A 16,872-nucleotide genomic window follows, 5' to 3' on the forward strand; every position below is an offset into this window, starting at 1 on the left:
GACTGTTCGTAAGTACTTGAGTTAAAAATTTTTTTTTTTTAAAGGAAGGGAAACAAAAAAGAAATGAAAAGGAAAAAAAGAGAAGAGAAAAAGAATTTTTTAAAAAGAGAAAAAAAGAAGAAATATAACTAGAAAAGCAAAGAAAACAGAAGAAAAAAAGAAAAGAAAAAAAAAGAAAAAAAAAAAAAGAAAGAAAAAAAAGAAAAAAAAAGAGAAATAAAAATAACATGAAAAAGAAAAAAAAATACAAAGAAAATAACAGAAAAGAAAAGGGAAAAAAAGAATTAGAGAGAGAAGGAAAAAAGGAATGGAAAAAAATATATAAGCTACTGAAAATGAACAAAAGCTGTGGCAAAAATAGTCAATCCTGACTGGTTGCCAACCAAGGAAAGAAGAAGAAGAAAGTGTGTGTGAGTGGGTATTGGGTGCAATACCGCGTGTGTGTGAATATGGAAAGATATTTTTACAATATTTTATTCGTGATGTTTTATAAAAATCTATTTAAGAAATAACGCCTCATATTCGATCAATGAAGCGGCTGTTTGACAATTCAAAGAATATTGACAAAAGGCATCTTCGTCCAAATTTCGTTGATATGACGTGAATTTTGCACATTCTTGTTCATAATTGTCACCTTAAATATACACGGAGATTCTTTAAATAATTACATTTCTTGTCGTTCTTTTTTTACATGACACAATTTAATGTTAAGAAATAGCCAACAATTCACTGTAAAGTTTACAAAGCTAAGGATTCACCACGAATCACACTTTTACGCCTGTCTTAATTCGATTATAGATTTACTTTTATGGTCACAATGTATGCCCGCCTTCCTCGCTCACTGATTCCAACTGCATGGCGTGCGTTTCATGCTGATTCATTTCTTAAAGTTTGAATAAAATGTTGACGTGTTTTTCTCTTTTTCAGAGTGGTTGATCGTCATGATCTGTCTATTTGGACAGGCCCCCAAACGTTCTAATGAAGCATGATATCAAACAGAAGTGTGTTAACTTTCTTCTATTATAGATTTGGGGGACTGAACAAGATTATTTATATATATTCAGAGAATTAGACTGAATATTCTACGTGATTAAGGTTTATTTATCGGGTTCCCATGTTTGTCTTCGTTGGTAACAGTGGTGTGATTGAGGTTCGTTTCATGACAGGTTACATGATTTATGACCATGTCTTTTCATTTAGATTTTTTTACACTTTCTATGTAACTCTCACCCTTTTCCTGTAATTCTTAGTTCTTAATCTCGTTCCTTCCCCTCTTTTTCTTGTTATTATTCTATTTTTGATCGTTTCATTGTTCTTGTTCTTCCCCTCTTCTTGCCCGTTCTTCTTCTCCTTTTTTCTTCTTCTCTTTCTTCTTCTTCCTTTTCTTCTTCTTCTTCCTTTCCTTCTACTTTTCTCTATGTGTAAGTTGTGCAAAGCAAACTATTGAGCGCACCCGTGATAATGTCCTGTATAACTTAACTTTTTCTATTGCTGGTGTCCTTACAATCTATCTCAGTTTCTAGTTAACAAAATCATGCAAAAAGGTCAACTGACAGTTAATAAGAATTAAGCTTTCCAAACAAAAAGAAATGAACAAAAAAAACATGACTGGACGCACTTCACATCGTCGTCTGGTCGTAGTGTCCCTGACGTGACGTCACGTCGAAATCTTGCATTGGTTGGTTTTAGACTTATTTTTACAAATCGTCGCCCCAATGGTATTGTGCTAGGCCTTCTTGATTTTAGTAGACAAAGGGTTCATCTCTCCAAGCTGAGAATATTGCCACCATTTTAATTCAACTGTTCTACAGTGCAATGAAATAAATCCCATACCAATATGTTGCATTTCTAAGTTTACGCTCTTTAAACATGAATGTTAAAAGTAAGTATGCAACTTTGATCAGGTACAATTAAGTGAGTATTAGTGATTTATTATCACAAAAAGTCATGTACATCGGGTTCACACTTTTTGCCAAAAGGTATTACATGCATTAATAAAGTAATTCCACAAACCATTTATTTTACTGTAAATGTGAAAATACATATATTTCATTCTCCACAACATGAATATGACATATTTTTTGAAGGGTTTTACTGAGTTGATCTTCAGTAAGAATTTATCCAGAGTAAGCAAGTGAAAACTGGAAATCTACTTGTATGATGTCCGTCAAATCGAACAGCCTATTTTCTCGCATCACATTTGAATTTCAAGACATCATTTAGGACAATGTTATTGAAACTCATCATTCTTAGGAACTACTGACTAGCATTACAGCTCGACTTATTTTCTTTCCTAGCACAATGGGACAGATGCAGCATGTGTTACCGCAGCTTGGAGCGCTATGCTGAACTCGCCTGCGACCCTTCAGAAAATAACCAACTTCGCTTTGCATGCTCGGAAACCTGAATTTGAAATAGAGTCCGGATATTAAAGTGCGAAAACGGTTATGTTACCAGCCGGCTTTGGTCATCACGATTCTACAGATTTCATTCTAATTCCCTATAAAGAGAGAATGTGTCGTGTAATTCAATCACGGTTTCGAGGTTTATTACCACATTCTCGTCCAAAATACACAATGTGGTTTAATTAGATTTTATGCACTCGCTACACTGAGTAAAAATTAACCCAATATAGGGTAGAAAGGAAACGTGCATGAATTTTTAAACCCCATTTTGGGCTATTTCAACGCAACATTGCGTAAAATTTACAAAATATCTGGTTTAACTTCCGTTTTTTTTATTCATGACATGAAAACCTTTAATCTTTGTTGGCATTTTTGGGCGATGTTAACAGAAATCTGCAAGAATATTGATATTTTGCTTGTCTCTGCATCCTAGCCATTGCTCATGTTACTCATGTCGACAGAGTAAAGATTTATCAAACAAAGATAACCCTCTCCCAAGAGGTCAAGTTATTATCTACGATTCATCATCATTGGAATAAGAATATCGTGTATATCATTAAATATAAGCTATCATCAGAGTCCCGTTTCATAACAAATTTAATACTAGCCAATCAGGATTTCGGTAGCTTTTAACTGTTAATGAAAATTGTTATTGTAGCAATTTGTTATTATGAAACGGACCCAAGAATTAAAATTTGAAATTAATGTTAATGCATTTTTAAATAAATCGAGTCCAGGGTCATACTGGCAATATGGCTTGTTACTTTTAAGTAAAAACGACATATATTTAGGGCTATACATATACGTCTCAATTTTAAAATTATAATCGTACAAACGTTACAATTAATTAACTGGAAAATCATCTTCAAATCTAAAAAAAATGAATCAAAAAGATACTAAAATAAACTTTTTTAAACTTGCAAATCCCATTACAATCTGTAAGTTACCACCTTTGATTATAATAATGTTTTTTTCCTTCTAAATTGGTACCCCATTTTATTTCAGATGCATATTATTGATTTATTGACTTTTGTGTTATATCTCAGGCATATATACGGCGGCCGTACGGCAAGTGGAAATACACTTTTTGTACCAGCTACATTTAGGTGGATTGAATAAAAATTAATGAAACGCCTGTTCACGACTAGCCGTACGGCCGCCGTATAGGAAATGTGACCGAGGTATACGATTTATACGCTTTATACAGCTGCCGAAAATTGTACCTTAATCCCTTAAAGAGCCCCTCGTAAATCGCTTTCAAATACTGTCAAACTGTTAACCCAGATTAGCTTGTTCAGCTTTCGGGTATTGGCGTATTATTTTTCGCTGCTTGGAATATGATCGCATATAGAAATTGGAGTAATGCAATTAAACTAAGCCTCTTCTTAAAGCGAAATGCATATGCACGTATAAGTGCCTTGAGATTTACATTAGATTTGTGAATTGGAGCAAGTCAATGGGAATAATTGCGTGCTAAATAGTATGGATATCCTCTTGTTGACTACTACCGATGAGAAGTGATCTAGATTGAAAAGTAAGCGTTCTTTATGGAACCAAGAGATGTGCAATTAGAGAATATTATTAAAACCTATTTCCACAATTCCTAATTAAGCTAATGGGGCTAACTTAGCCCCAAGCGCTATACAGGAGCTGTTGTTATCAATATCTTTAGTAACTAGTTTGTCTTCATTCAATTTTCTTTCTTTCCCAACTCTCCTTTTTTCTCCTTTTTCATTGTCCCTCTCTTTAACAATCATGGGGCTGTATGCCAAAAGTGACACTATACTGGGTCTTGTGAACGATTATTATTCTGCTGACGAGCTGGTGCTGGGTCTGAAGAAAAGAACACCGCCCCCCCAACAAAAAGAAAAAAAATAATAATAATAAATAAATAAATAAATAGAATAAAATAAATAAATAAATAAAATAAAATAAGTAAATAAATAGTAAAAATAAAAAAACGGATTCATACTCTAAAAGGAAGGTCATGTGGAAAAGGAAAGTTTTGAAAATCCACCTCCAAATAAAAGTTAAAAATAATGCGCCGTTTTATTGGCTTTTATTGTGTACGAGCCACAAAGCACAACAAAAACAACAACTTTTATCTTACATAGTATATCTAGCTGTCATCATGGAGCCCTATCAACTTTATTGCTTGGAATGAAAGACATGATAGAATAGCAACTGTTTTAGCAATAAGTCCCACCGAAAATAAGCTACGCTAATTTCGAATAATTAAAAAGAAGCCTTCCGACTTTAATTCTTACAATTTGAAACCGTATTTCTTATCAATAAACGGGCTTTCAACACTCGCTTAATTTGCAGGCTTTCATCAATACCTTGTATTATCGTTTGGTAAACCTTACTCTTGAAAGGCGAACATATTGACCGCCGTTGACCACCTTTAATGATCATTTCGTCTACCACTTTAACACGAAAAACATGTAAGTGAAATGAATATATACTACATATTCTACAAAGAGAGGGAGGAGAGGGGAGGGGCGAGGTAAGATAATGCAAACAAATTGTGGCAACTCTCTTGTAAATAAAATACAGTGAAACAAATGAGAATAATAGATACGTAATGTCACCAAAGGTCCTCCAGAGCTGTCATCCATTCTGATTCAGAGGTTGGAAAAAAATGCTTCTGTCGGGAATCGAACCCGCGTTCCTGGGTCTGAACGCCAATGCCTTAACCACTAGAGACCATGGAGTCGAGACCGATTTCAATTAACCGGCAGGCAAATTTCCCGCATACATGCGTAATTCCGAAGCTTCGTTATTCCGAAGGTTCGTAGTTCCAAAGGTTCGTACATGTAAGTCCGAAAACGAAATGGGGTTCGTAATTCCGAAGGTTCGTTAGTCCGAAAACAAAGTGAGATTCGTAATTCCGAAGGTTCGTTATTCCAAAAAGGAAATGAGGTTCGTTAGTCCGAAAACGTAATGATTAACGAACTTTATTTCGTTTTCGGATTATCGAACCTTCGGAACAACGAATCTTATTTCGTTTTCGGACTTACGAACCTTTGGAACATCGAGCCTTATTTCGTTTTCGGATTATCGAACCTTCGGAATAACGAATCTTCGGAATACGCCACAAATGTTCGGATAAATGAACCCTCTTAGACTGTGGGATGGTCGCTAAAATTGTGACTTTCCGTGGGGCGGCAAATACAACCACGGTTCTTGGACATGATAATATGTAAAATATTATGAGTGAATACATGCACAATGTTGCCATCGGTAAATTTTGCTCCTGACCTCAAAATTAAAATAATAATATGCAAAATCGTACCATTGATTCGACTGGAAATTCCGCCATTCACCCCGTGTGTTAAGGACTTCCGTGAACGCGCGCAAGCGTGCACAATGCATGTAACCTCGTTCGCGTTTTATTTTTTTTTATTCGCTGTACACTGTACATGATATACGTTATAATACAGAATGTACGATGGCGGATAAGATGTCGTCGTCTTCGTCGTGATTTAATAGCGAAAATGACGATTTATCACTAGCAAATATATGCTACATGCACGTCTTACCCAAGGAAAGAGGGCCAGTAAATTCCTTTCAAGTAAAGAGCTAGAACAAATTTAAGCCTTTGCTGCATTCGTTGATGTAGACTACCTGGGACTTCAGAATAAAAATAGCTAGGGCCTATTCGTGCAGCAGAGAAGTTTGCGATTGACTTGCATGCAGCCCGGCCCCGGGAGACCAGCCCGACGTCCGACCAGCACGACGTCCGACCAGCATTTCAGCAAGATTCGAATGGATCAAAATAAATATAGATGTTCGATGTAGGCTTACCGCGTTTACATCTTGCCCAGAGCCAGGTCAAACATCGTTCGTATATCACCAGCATTGAGCAATCAAGCGATCGAAGGTAATTGTTTTCACTTTGTGCTCTTGCATTTCACTCTCTGCAAAAGTGAAGCGGTGCAAACTTTGATGATTTTTGTATAGGTCTACATCTAGATTTCTTAATTGACATGATTGAGTCGATGAATAATGTGACTCATGAGTCATGACTTACTTCGTCTTCTATTTATAGGCTTGTAAATGTGGCGGTGAATTAAGTCATGACATGATTCACATTATGTATCGATTCAATTAAGAAATCTAGACCTATACAAAAATCATCAAAGCTTGTACTGCTTCACTTTTGCAGAGAATGAAATGCAAAAGCACAAAGTGAAACAATTTTGGCATGGACAAAGATCGCTATAACAAGGATCACCATCTCAAAATCATCCTCTGTATCTTTTTCACCTTCGATAGCTTGATTGCTGGAATGCTGGTGATACGAACGATGTTTGACCTGGCTCTGAGCAAGATGTAACGCGTTACATCTATAACGTTAGTTTGATCCATTCGGATCTTGCTGCAATGCTGGTCGGGCTGGGCAGGAGCGTAACGGGTCGGTGGCCATGCAGGACCGGGGCAAGAGCAAAAAAATCTCCGGTCTTATCAGGGGCAGATCTATGATTTTCCAAAAGGGGGCTAATTTTCCAGAGGAAAGTTTCGACCAGCCCCCCCCAAAAAAAAAAAAAGTTTTTCAACCAATTGACAAGCAAAAAAAAATAAAAATAAAGGTTTTCACCCACAAATGAAGTATATTTCGTACACGAAAAAAGGGTCTTCAATTTCAAAAGAGGGGGCACACCTTTGTTTTAATGGCATATTTACATTACAAATTTTAGTATTTTGCTTCTCAAAAGGGGGGGGGGGCAGGCAATGGCGTCATGAGGCAACATTTTGAGGGGCGATATGGTGTATCGGGTAAAAAAAAACAATGCGAGTGAGCAAAAAATTATACATTTTTATTACAAAAATCCAATTTCAGATTTTTGACATAATATTAAAGAAGATAACATATTTTTCACCCTTCTTTCTTTCCTTTTCCTTTTTTTTTCTTGGTCTGTACGCCACGGTAAACAAGATTTTGTTTATGATTTTGCATGCTTATTTAAAAAAAAATAAAATCACCTTTTCATGACAATCTATCTGTTTTTCTTTCTTTCCTTTTCCAGTTCCTCTTTTCCCCTTTCCCTTTCATTCTCCCCCTTTTCTTTTTTCCCCTTTCATTCTCCCCCTTTTCTTTTTTCCCCTTTAAGTTCCCGGTGAAGTTCGCCAGGGGGGATAGCTTGCCCCCCCCCCTGCACTGTTAAGCCACTGCTCCCTGGGATGGGCCGGGTTGCATGCAAGTCAATCGCAAACTTCTCTGCTGCACGAATAGGCCCTAGCTATTTTTATTCTGAAGTCCCAGGTAGTCTACATCAACAAATGCAGCAAAGGCTTAAATTTGTTCTAGCTCTTTACTTGAAAGGAATTTACTGGCCCTCTTTCCTTGGGTAAGACGTGCATGTAGCATATATTTGCGAGTGATAAATCGTCATTTTCGCTGTCAAAACACGACGAAGACGACGACATCTTATCCGCCATCGTATATTCTGTATATAACGTATATCATGTACAGCGAATAAAAAAAAAAAAACGCGAACGAGGTTACATGCATTGTGCACGCTTGCGCGCGTTCACGGAAGTCCTTAACACACGGGGCGAATGGCGGAATTTCCAGTCGAGTCAATGGTACGATTTTGCATATTATTATTTTAATTTTGAGGTCAGGAGCAGAATTTACTGATGGCAACATTGTGCATGTATTCACTCATAATATTTTACATATTATCATGTCCATGAACCGTGGTTGTATTTGCCGCCCCACGGAAATGAAAAACTAGAGACATTTTCCTTGTCCATCCCACAGTCTATGTTACGTTTTCGGATTAACGAACATCGAGGTATAGGCAATTTACGTGTTCCGGAATTACGAACCTTCGGAATTAGGAAGTGTAACTCAAATTTCCAACCCTTTTATTGATTCTTTGTCTTATTTTGTGCAAATGAGTTAATGAATATTGGGTCCGCCTGCCGAAGTTGGATGTATACATTACTCCAATTCTTCTTATTACTAATTACCCAACATCTACTATAAACTATTTCTCAATCAATTGAATAATACTCTGCAACCAGTCATCCTTTCTTGTTCTGTTAAGTCATATTCAGAAGTTTCCGGTTTCCTATATTTTCCCCTTTGTCTTAACTTTCAGTGACATTTTCTTGAAATTAAATTTTTATAAATTCTTTGTATTTTAATGTTTATTACATCAATCGGTTTTAGTAATACTGTATTTCATGTTTATGCCATTTTGATTGATGTTTTATTTGTAGATATTGTACGTATTAATTTTTATCTCATGGCCCTCAAGGACTGCAGGTAACTGTTTAAATGATGAGGCCACCCTGACTGAATAATATATACATATGTGTGTGTGTGTGTGAGGGTGTGTTTGTGTGTTATATATCTACTTTGTATATATTATAATTAAAACCAAATGGGAAGTATTCTTTGGTCATGATGGTTGAAACCCGAAAGCAACAATTTGTTCTGAAACGGCGCAAATGCAAATCAAATAAAATTATAAGAAAAGAGGCATTGTAAGCGGTCATCAACAGAAAGGTCTTAATTAATACGTCACAACTCGACAATTAAACGAGCAACACAACCTCATCAGGGATATTCATGAGCAAATCGAACAGTTTTTTTCTAATTTATTGATTGGTTTTCTCAAACAATCTTCTTGTCGCAGAATCATAATGCTGAAACTATAGGGCTATCACTTTCAACTCAATTTGTACTGTCTAAACTCTAAACAAAGAGTGAGAGAGTGAGTGAAAGCGAGGAAGGGAGAGAACATAGACATGATATAAGTGAAATGTGCAATTCAACTTCCATGCAGGCGAACCATGCAACCATTTTGATGACTGACTGAATAATAACATTGATGTAATGGGATTTATTAATATAGCGTGTTCAGGGTCAGTGAGGCAAAACAGAAAATAGTAAATATATAACTAAAACGCTTCATCTTTTTTATTACAATAATCAATCCCACACTGACAGTTGCATATTCGAAAGTATAATTATTGTAATAAAAATACGCCGATTTTCTTACTTTTATCCAGAGGCAATTTTTTATGGGTGGCCATTTCGAAAGGCGAAATTGTTATTCAAATCTCACCATGTCAACACCTACTTTCATTTCAAATAAAGGTGTTGCATTCCAGGAGGATTCTAACAAAAATGTTATCCTGAAATTTGTTACTTGTTTGGTAATTGTTTTGTAACAAAAAGGGGATACAATACAATTCGTTTATATATCGTATATGATAAAAAATAAATCCTCATGAAAACGAGAGCTCACCCACCGAAACACGATTTCATTTCGTAAATAATCCGCAACCGTATAGAGTATTCATATCATGGTAATAGAGCGTTATAAATTCAAGTAAAACCCAACGCTTAACAATGCTTAAGGGGGTTTACCAAAACTTAAGAGAAACTTAGGAAAGGAGCCTGTTTCTTTCTCTCTCTCTCGATCGCTCCCTCCCCCCCACTCCTTTTTTTCTCTCTTACTCTTCCTCTCCTTTCTATTTTTCTCTCCCTTTTTCATGTGCATTTTCTATCTTTCTCTCTCGCTGCTTGACCATTTTTTTTTTGGGGGGGATCACATTTAAGGTGGAATAAGGATTCGCGAGTGATTGCCCCCCAACGTTCCTTCCCCTCATGTTGCAGGCACACAAACGATAGCACCTCCTAACCGATCGATGACAAGTCATTGGTGAGAACGTATTAGCTTTGATCGATCTGGAGTCGATTCCTTTGGCGTGACTATGGCTCCACTCTAGTAGAACATCTCAATTTCACTACAGGTACGGTCGTCCAGGGCCCCGTAACACAAAACGTTGCATTGACTAGGACATATTAAAGAACGCTTCTGATTGGTCCCTGGACCTGATTTTTAACGAATTGCGCATATTACATTGATCTTGATTGGTGAGTCCAAATAGCGATTGATCGCCAACCTTTGACCCCGGTCATCTTTCGGAGCCGTACTTTTCATCAGCATGGCACGGTTACTCAGCTGTGGCCGTGCTCAAGATATCAAATCATCTTACTTCGATTTATAACACCAAGATGAGTATGGGATGGAAATAGAATATCATCCTCGGAATGAGTGAGAAAGAAGACCACTTCATCGCGTTTGCAATCCGAGTTTTTGTCTTTCAACTCAGCAAGGCTGTTTGGGGATACGAAATGTCCAGAGGCTGTTATCAAACCCTCTGAATGAGCACTGGTATCAAAGGCAGATAAGTACTCTAAGCCATTTGGTCTCTCATATTCCTCTGCCATTACTTGCGTCGCCTTTTAATCACTTTTTGTTAAAAGGATTAAAGTCTTGAGGCATTACCTATCTTGATTCAACATATTTTCGGGTAAATAGTATTTACCTGCGGCCCGTATCTCAAAATGTTTCAACTGTTTTAACTTTGTCATCATCGCAAGTACCATGGAAACCTTCATTGTAATTTGCTGCTGAGCCCTTTTATCATGGTAGTTTCCACAATGACAAAAGTAAAAAACGGTTATAAATCCTTTATGAACCGGGCTTCGGAATATCCAACAGAATCTATAAAAAAATTCAGCCTGGCCAGTGGTTAAACTAGGTTTTGATACTGAGATAATGAATATAACTTAACTGCCTTTCTGGAGCTGATCAACAGGTCTCTAACAATTATTAGCATGCTATTTATTAGTCGAGACATCACGCACGTTGTAACACTTTGCAGTATGTAACAGTAACCTATCATAAAGCTACTGTTCTTTTCTAAGAACCCCTGTCCTCCCCCTCCAACTCCCCCCCCAAAAAAAAAAGAGAGAGAGAGAGGGAAATAGAAATCATTCTTAAATCTGATTCATCATTAATCTAGAAAATAATCGACCGCCTTATTTCAAAATATTGGTGGTAAAGAAAAAGAAACGGGACGATGAAAAGGGATAATTCGATCTCACAATAAATGAATACCATGAAAATGAGATAAAGAGAAAGAGAAAGTTAAGTTACTAATACCTCAGATAACTAATACCATTGTCCCAAAAGGGAAAATAAGTATATAAATTTCAATTCAATTTAAAGATTTCAATTTCGATAAAGTATTGGTAAGCCATTCATCTCATCATACCCATTAAAACCCACATTTTAAGTGAATCATCCATGGACGCACATTTCCTTCCCATGCCTGTGAACAACGTTTGTTTGTTTGTAACAAAACTCTGTATTTTTCATAGAATTTGGATTATTATTCGTCCTACTAAATCATCCAAATTCTCGAAGGATAGCATAACTTTGGGCGCTTTTTCCATTACCAGTAACATTCTATTGTGGCATCGAGGGCAAGGAAGAAGATATGGGACGGGGAATAGTAATGTTGGACTTCCAGTTATAAATGTATTTGGAGCAGAGTAATTCATTGCTATACCCCCATTTCCCCTCCCGTCGAATCGAGTTAGCCTGCAGATGCAGTATCAACAATGCTCCATCATTGGATAAGTTTTTACTCTCGTGGGAGCTTTTTCGTACGAAATGAATTCTACCTGTAGCATCGGAGTCCACGTCACTCATAATTACACGAACTGTCAGAACCTCTACCTCTTAGACAGATTGTCAAAGAATCTTCTTTTCACTACCCTGGTTACACTTCGAAATTCCGAAAGTTCTTTATTCCGAAGGTTCTTAATTCCGAAACACGTAAATTGCCAATACCTCGTTGTTCGTTAATCCGAAAACGTAAAAGGGTTCGTTAATCCGAACATTTGTGGCGTTATTCCGAAGATTCGATAATCCGAAAACGAAATAAGGTTTGATGTTCCGAAGGTTCGATAATCCGAAAACGAAATAAGGTTCGTTGTTCCGAAGGTTCGTTAGGCCGAAAACGAAATAAGGTTCGCTTATTATTTCGTTTTCGGTCTGACGAACCTTCGGAATTACGAACCTCATTTCGTTTTCGGATTAAGGAACCTTCGGAATATCGAATCTTCGGAATATCCGAACCTTCGGAATAACGAAGCTTCGGAATTACGAATATTTGCGCACTACCCCACCCCCTGCTATTTTTGGTGAATTTCTTATGATTCATTCGTTATAGGGGACCCCTTCTCTCTGTGGCGTCCTGTTCATTGACAGAGGACTTGAAGCACATTTACATGGCGGTTCCTGCTTGACTCTTCTATTTATGCCCTTCAGGCATTCTGTTTGGATCAATTTTAAGTCAAGTCACTTGACCTATTATGCTGTTTGCTTGAATCAATGACAAGTATTTCAAAAGTCAAATCTGTATAAATGACGTAGATTTATGATTGTCAAAAATATGATTTATCGGGTAAGAAAACGAAAACCTTAAATTATAGGAGACTGTCACGATTTGAAGCATTCTCATGTATCCATTTCACCTACATGTAATCTTGCCAGTACGGATTAAATCGAAAATTCTCGGGTTATAATCTATCATGAGAACAATAGTGTTGAGAATGAAGCTTCTTATCCCAGAATCACTTGCAGAAGTCAACAATATCATATACTTCAAGTTTGAGTGAAGCAACCCTATAGGCAACGATAGCTGTAAAAACATTATCTGCTTTGTCATTTTCGTCATTTTCATGTGTCGTACACTGCAAAAACTCCGGTGTTGATTGAACACCAGCCCGGAATCTAAACATGTCCACTCCAAAGAAGTATTGAAACAACACCAGGTTGGAATCAAACCGATGATGTTTTGATACTAATTAGTGTTAAATGACACATCTGGTGGTAGACCCAAACGAAACTGGTGTTAACACTTCTCTGGTGTGGACATATATAGATTCCGGGCTGGTGTCAAATCAACACCAGAGTTTTTTCAGTGTATTCCCCATTTGAGTCAAGAGTATGACAGACGTATCCCGACTCAATCACATGCTTTGGGGCTTTTTACGCCTTCTTCCACAATGACATAATTCACATACTGTTTTCATATTCATTGTTTTTTACTGCATCACTGATTCGTATATTTTATATGAAAATAACGAAATGTCAATCGGAAGAAAGGAATGTTTAACTGAACTGAATTGAATCTTTTCTTATTTTCTATCCTTTTCTCCATGATTCCAACTGTTTTTTAGCTGTGTTTTCCAACATACCATAGACTTTTCTCCAGTGCCCACGCACTAATGATATCGAAATATAATCCACCTACATTTATCTCTTCATAAGGGTGTATAAAATGACCTTGACTTAAGTGGCGATCAGCATTAGCTTTTAACCTCTCACATTCCATGAAATACCTGGCTCGCAACCCCATCAGTAACATTTTGTGGTTTAACCTTAGCAAGGTTTTATCCATTATCAGTTGACAAGAGATCTTGCATGCCTATTCGATATTTTTTTCAACGGTGTACATGGGCTATAAAATAAGCAACAAAAAGGTCTTCGAGAAAAAAATATCAAGAATCCTACCGTTAACTGTTTCATGACAGATGTGTTTTTTTCCTTATAAGATTTCAAAGAAAAGATTGGGAGTTTGTAAGGTTCCGAAATCATTGAAATGGTTGGAGGTGGTTGGTATGAGGGTGCATTCATCCTCATACCGAAGCTACATGTAAAATGTTAAGATTACATAATTCGAAGTATATGAAATACTCTACACCAATTTCATATCTACTACAGATTATGAAAATTTCCGTTTCTTTTTTAATCCTTTACCTCGCATTAGAGAAAATTGTAAAATTGACGATGAAAGTGTTAATAAAAATCAGACAAATATATCTTATGTATAAATCATTTTATTTCTGGAGAAATTATACTCAGCCCCAAACATGTTCCTTTATTTTCAATCTTGTTCCTTTTTCATTAAATGAGCATGGGTTTCTGTCCTTGATTAATAACAGTGAATATAGCAGATGGGAAAGGTTGCTAAATTGACAGACAAATATTACGTGATGGAAACATCCTCAAGAAGACATGAATGCGATAGTTTCTTGACTTTGCGTCATTTCCAAGCATCCACAATCATTTTCCGACAGATCAACCATATCCTGAAATAGAATTACTGCTAATAAAGGTGTTTGTCACCAGGAAGCCAAAATTAAGAAATCGTCGGGTGAAATCACGTGACGCTTGCAAACATGAAAAGCTAATATGCAATTCATTAAAGCAAATAAGCTCTTTCTCTCGACATCTCTGTTTTTTTTTTGTTATTGGTAAGCATTTGCAATCATTGGTACGTATACGAAGTTCATTATTGCCAGTTGTCAAACAGTGTATTAGCAAATAACAATTACCTGCTGCTTTTTGGTACTGATTAGAAAGAAAGACGTAAAAACAATAAACGTTCCACCTACATGTCTACAAGGACATTAACTTTCTTTTCGATTCACGAGTCGATAAAAATTCTAATCCTGGATACCACGAGTTACAAAGATAATGAATAACCTTTTTCAAATAAAAGGGTGGTTTTAATTGTCTGAGTTGATCTATTTTCACTAGAAATTATCAATATATTAAGGTCAAGATTCATATTGTCACATTGACTTGACAATATTCAGATTCATTCATCTGAGTTGATCTACTTTTTCACTAGAAATTATCAATATAATAAGGTTTAGATTCATATTGTCATATTGATTTGACAATATTCAAATTCATTCATCTGAGTTGATCTACATTTTCACTAGAAAATTATCAATATAATAAGGTTTAGATTCATATTGTCATATTGATTTGACAATATTCAGATTCATTCATCTGAGTTGATCTACTTTTGCACTAGAAAATTATCAATATAATAAGGTTTAGATTCATATTGTCATATTGATTTGACAATATTCAGATTCATTCATCTGAGTTGATCTACTTTTTCACTAGAAATTTATCAATATAATAAGGTTTAGATTCATATTGTCATATTGATTTGACAATATATTGATTCATTCATCCTACTCATTACACACGGCAGTAAACTAAAAAAAAAAAAATAAACCCATCACTGTGAGCTACCAATATTCCTTACTCTCTCTCTCTCTTCAGTATATCATTCATGCACATCGTGTATCCACAAGAACCCGAATGCACCCACATACACACACAGACGCACACGGACTCAAATACTTACATTTCATGCACACATACCCACAAATTCCCGAATGCACCCACATACACACACAGACGCACATGGACTCAAATACTTACATTTCATGCACACATACCCACAAAATTAAAAACTTCAATATATATATGGTAACGGAAACCGGGTCGTCTACTCGTACCACATTAAGGGAAACGAAGTTCGAGAAACTTAAACAATTTCATATCTAATGAAGATAATAATGATAATAATATATGGTATTTATATTGCGCACATATCCACCTTGTTAGGTGCTCAAGTCGCTCCTAAATTGCCCGGCTAAGCTAGGCATTCATAGTGCACACAGCTTTTTAAGGAACTACTTCCTACCGGTACCCATTTACCTCACCTGGGTTGAGTGCAGCACATTGTGGATCAGTTTTAGATGAATTAATCATTGAAAGTAAACTGAATTATTCGGACTGGTGCATTTCATTTTCAGCCCGGTTGTCGTCATCACATTGGTAAAACGGACGAAATTGTTTATTTTGCTTTTCACTGAATACACTTTCTTGAAAAAATACGGTTCTCTTTATTTAATTTCACTACATGAAAGAAAGTGTGAGTATCACAATCCGAATTTTGTTTTTCTAGGGTTTCATTTCCAACAAAACTGTTTCATGCTTTTAACTCAGGAATTGCCTCTGGGCCACCCCTTTTATAATACCGCTAATGTACTTCATCGTGGGCATGTCACGAATATTTCTAGTTCAAGAATTATAACTGGCAGGGTCGAGGCCTTGTTTGCTTGATTCATTCAGATTGGATACATGTAGCCAGGCGCGGATCCAGAGGGGGGCACGTGCCCCTTCCCCCCTTGAGAAGAGAAATTAAAATTTGTAATGCAAAAATACCATTGAAAGCGAGATTTTTTTTTTTTTGCTCGTCAAATTATTTTCGGGTACGAAATGTCCTTAATTTGTGGTTGGAAACTTTTTTTTTGGGGGGGGCTTGTCAAAATTTTTCACCGAAAAATTGCCCCCCCCCCTCCCCCCGCTTTGGAAAATCCTGGATCCGCCCCTGCCTGTAGCACAGTCAGACAGGTTCACGAAAGTAGGAAAATAGTTCCCAATGCTTGCTTACTGTTGCTCTGGACATGGTTATGAATGTTCCATATTATTGGTTCTACATATCTTAAATTTTTTCCCCTGTTTTATAAAAGATGTCATGCCTGTTCGATGAAATTTTGCAAGCTACGATGTAGACATTAACACGATGAACACTTTTTTTCAGATATTTAAAATAAACGCAATTATTAAGACAAAAAGTGGCATGCATTTGAGCATACCTTTATAAATAGCAAGTAGACTCGAAACACATCTTCAGACTGTTAGAGAACATTCCACTATTTCATTCATTAAAAACAAAAATATTAAAAAATGATTCGATCCCGAAGGTGCATTAATTA

Source organism: Lytechinus variegatus, chromosome 13 (genome assembly GCF_018143015.1).
Source record: "Lytechinus variegatus isolate NC3 chromosome 13, Lvar_3.0, whole genome shotgun sequence".
NCBI classification, from domain to species: Eukaryota; Metazoa; Echinodermata; class Echinoidea; order Temnopleuroida; family Toxopneustidae; genus Lytechinus; species Lytechinus variegatus.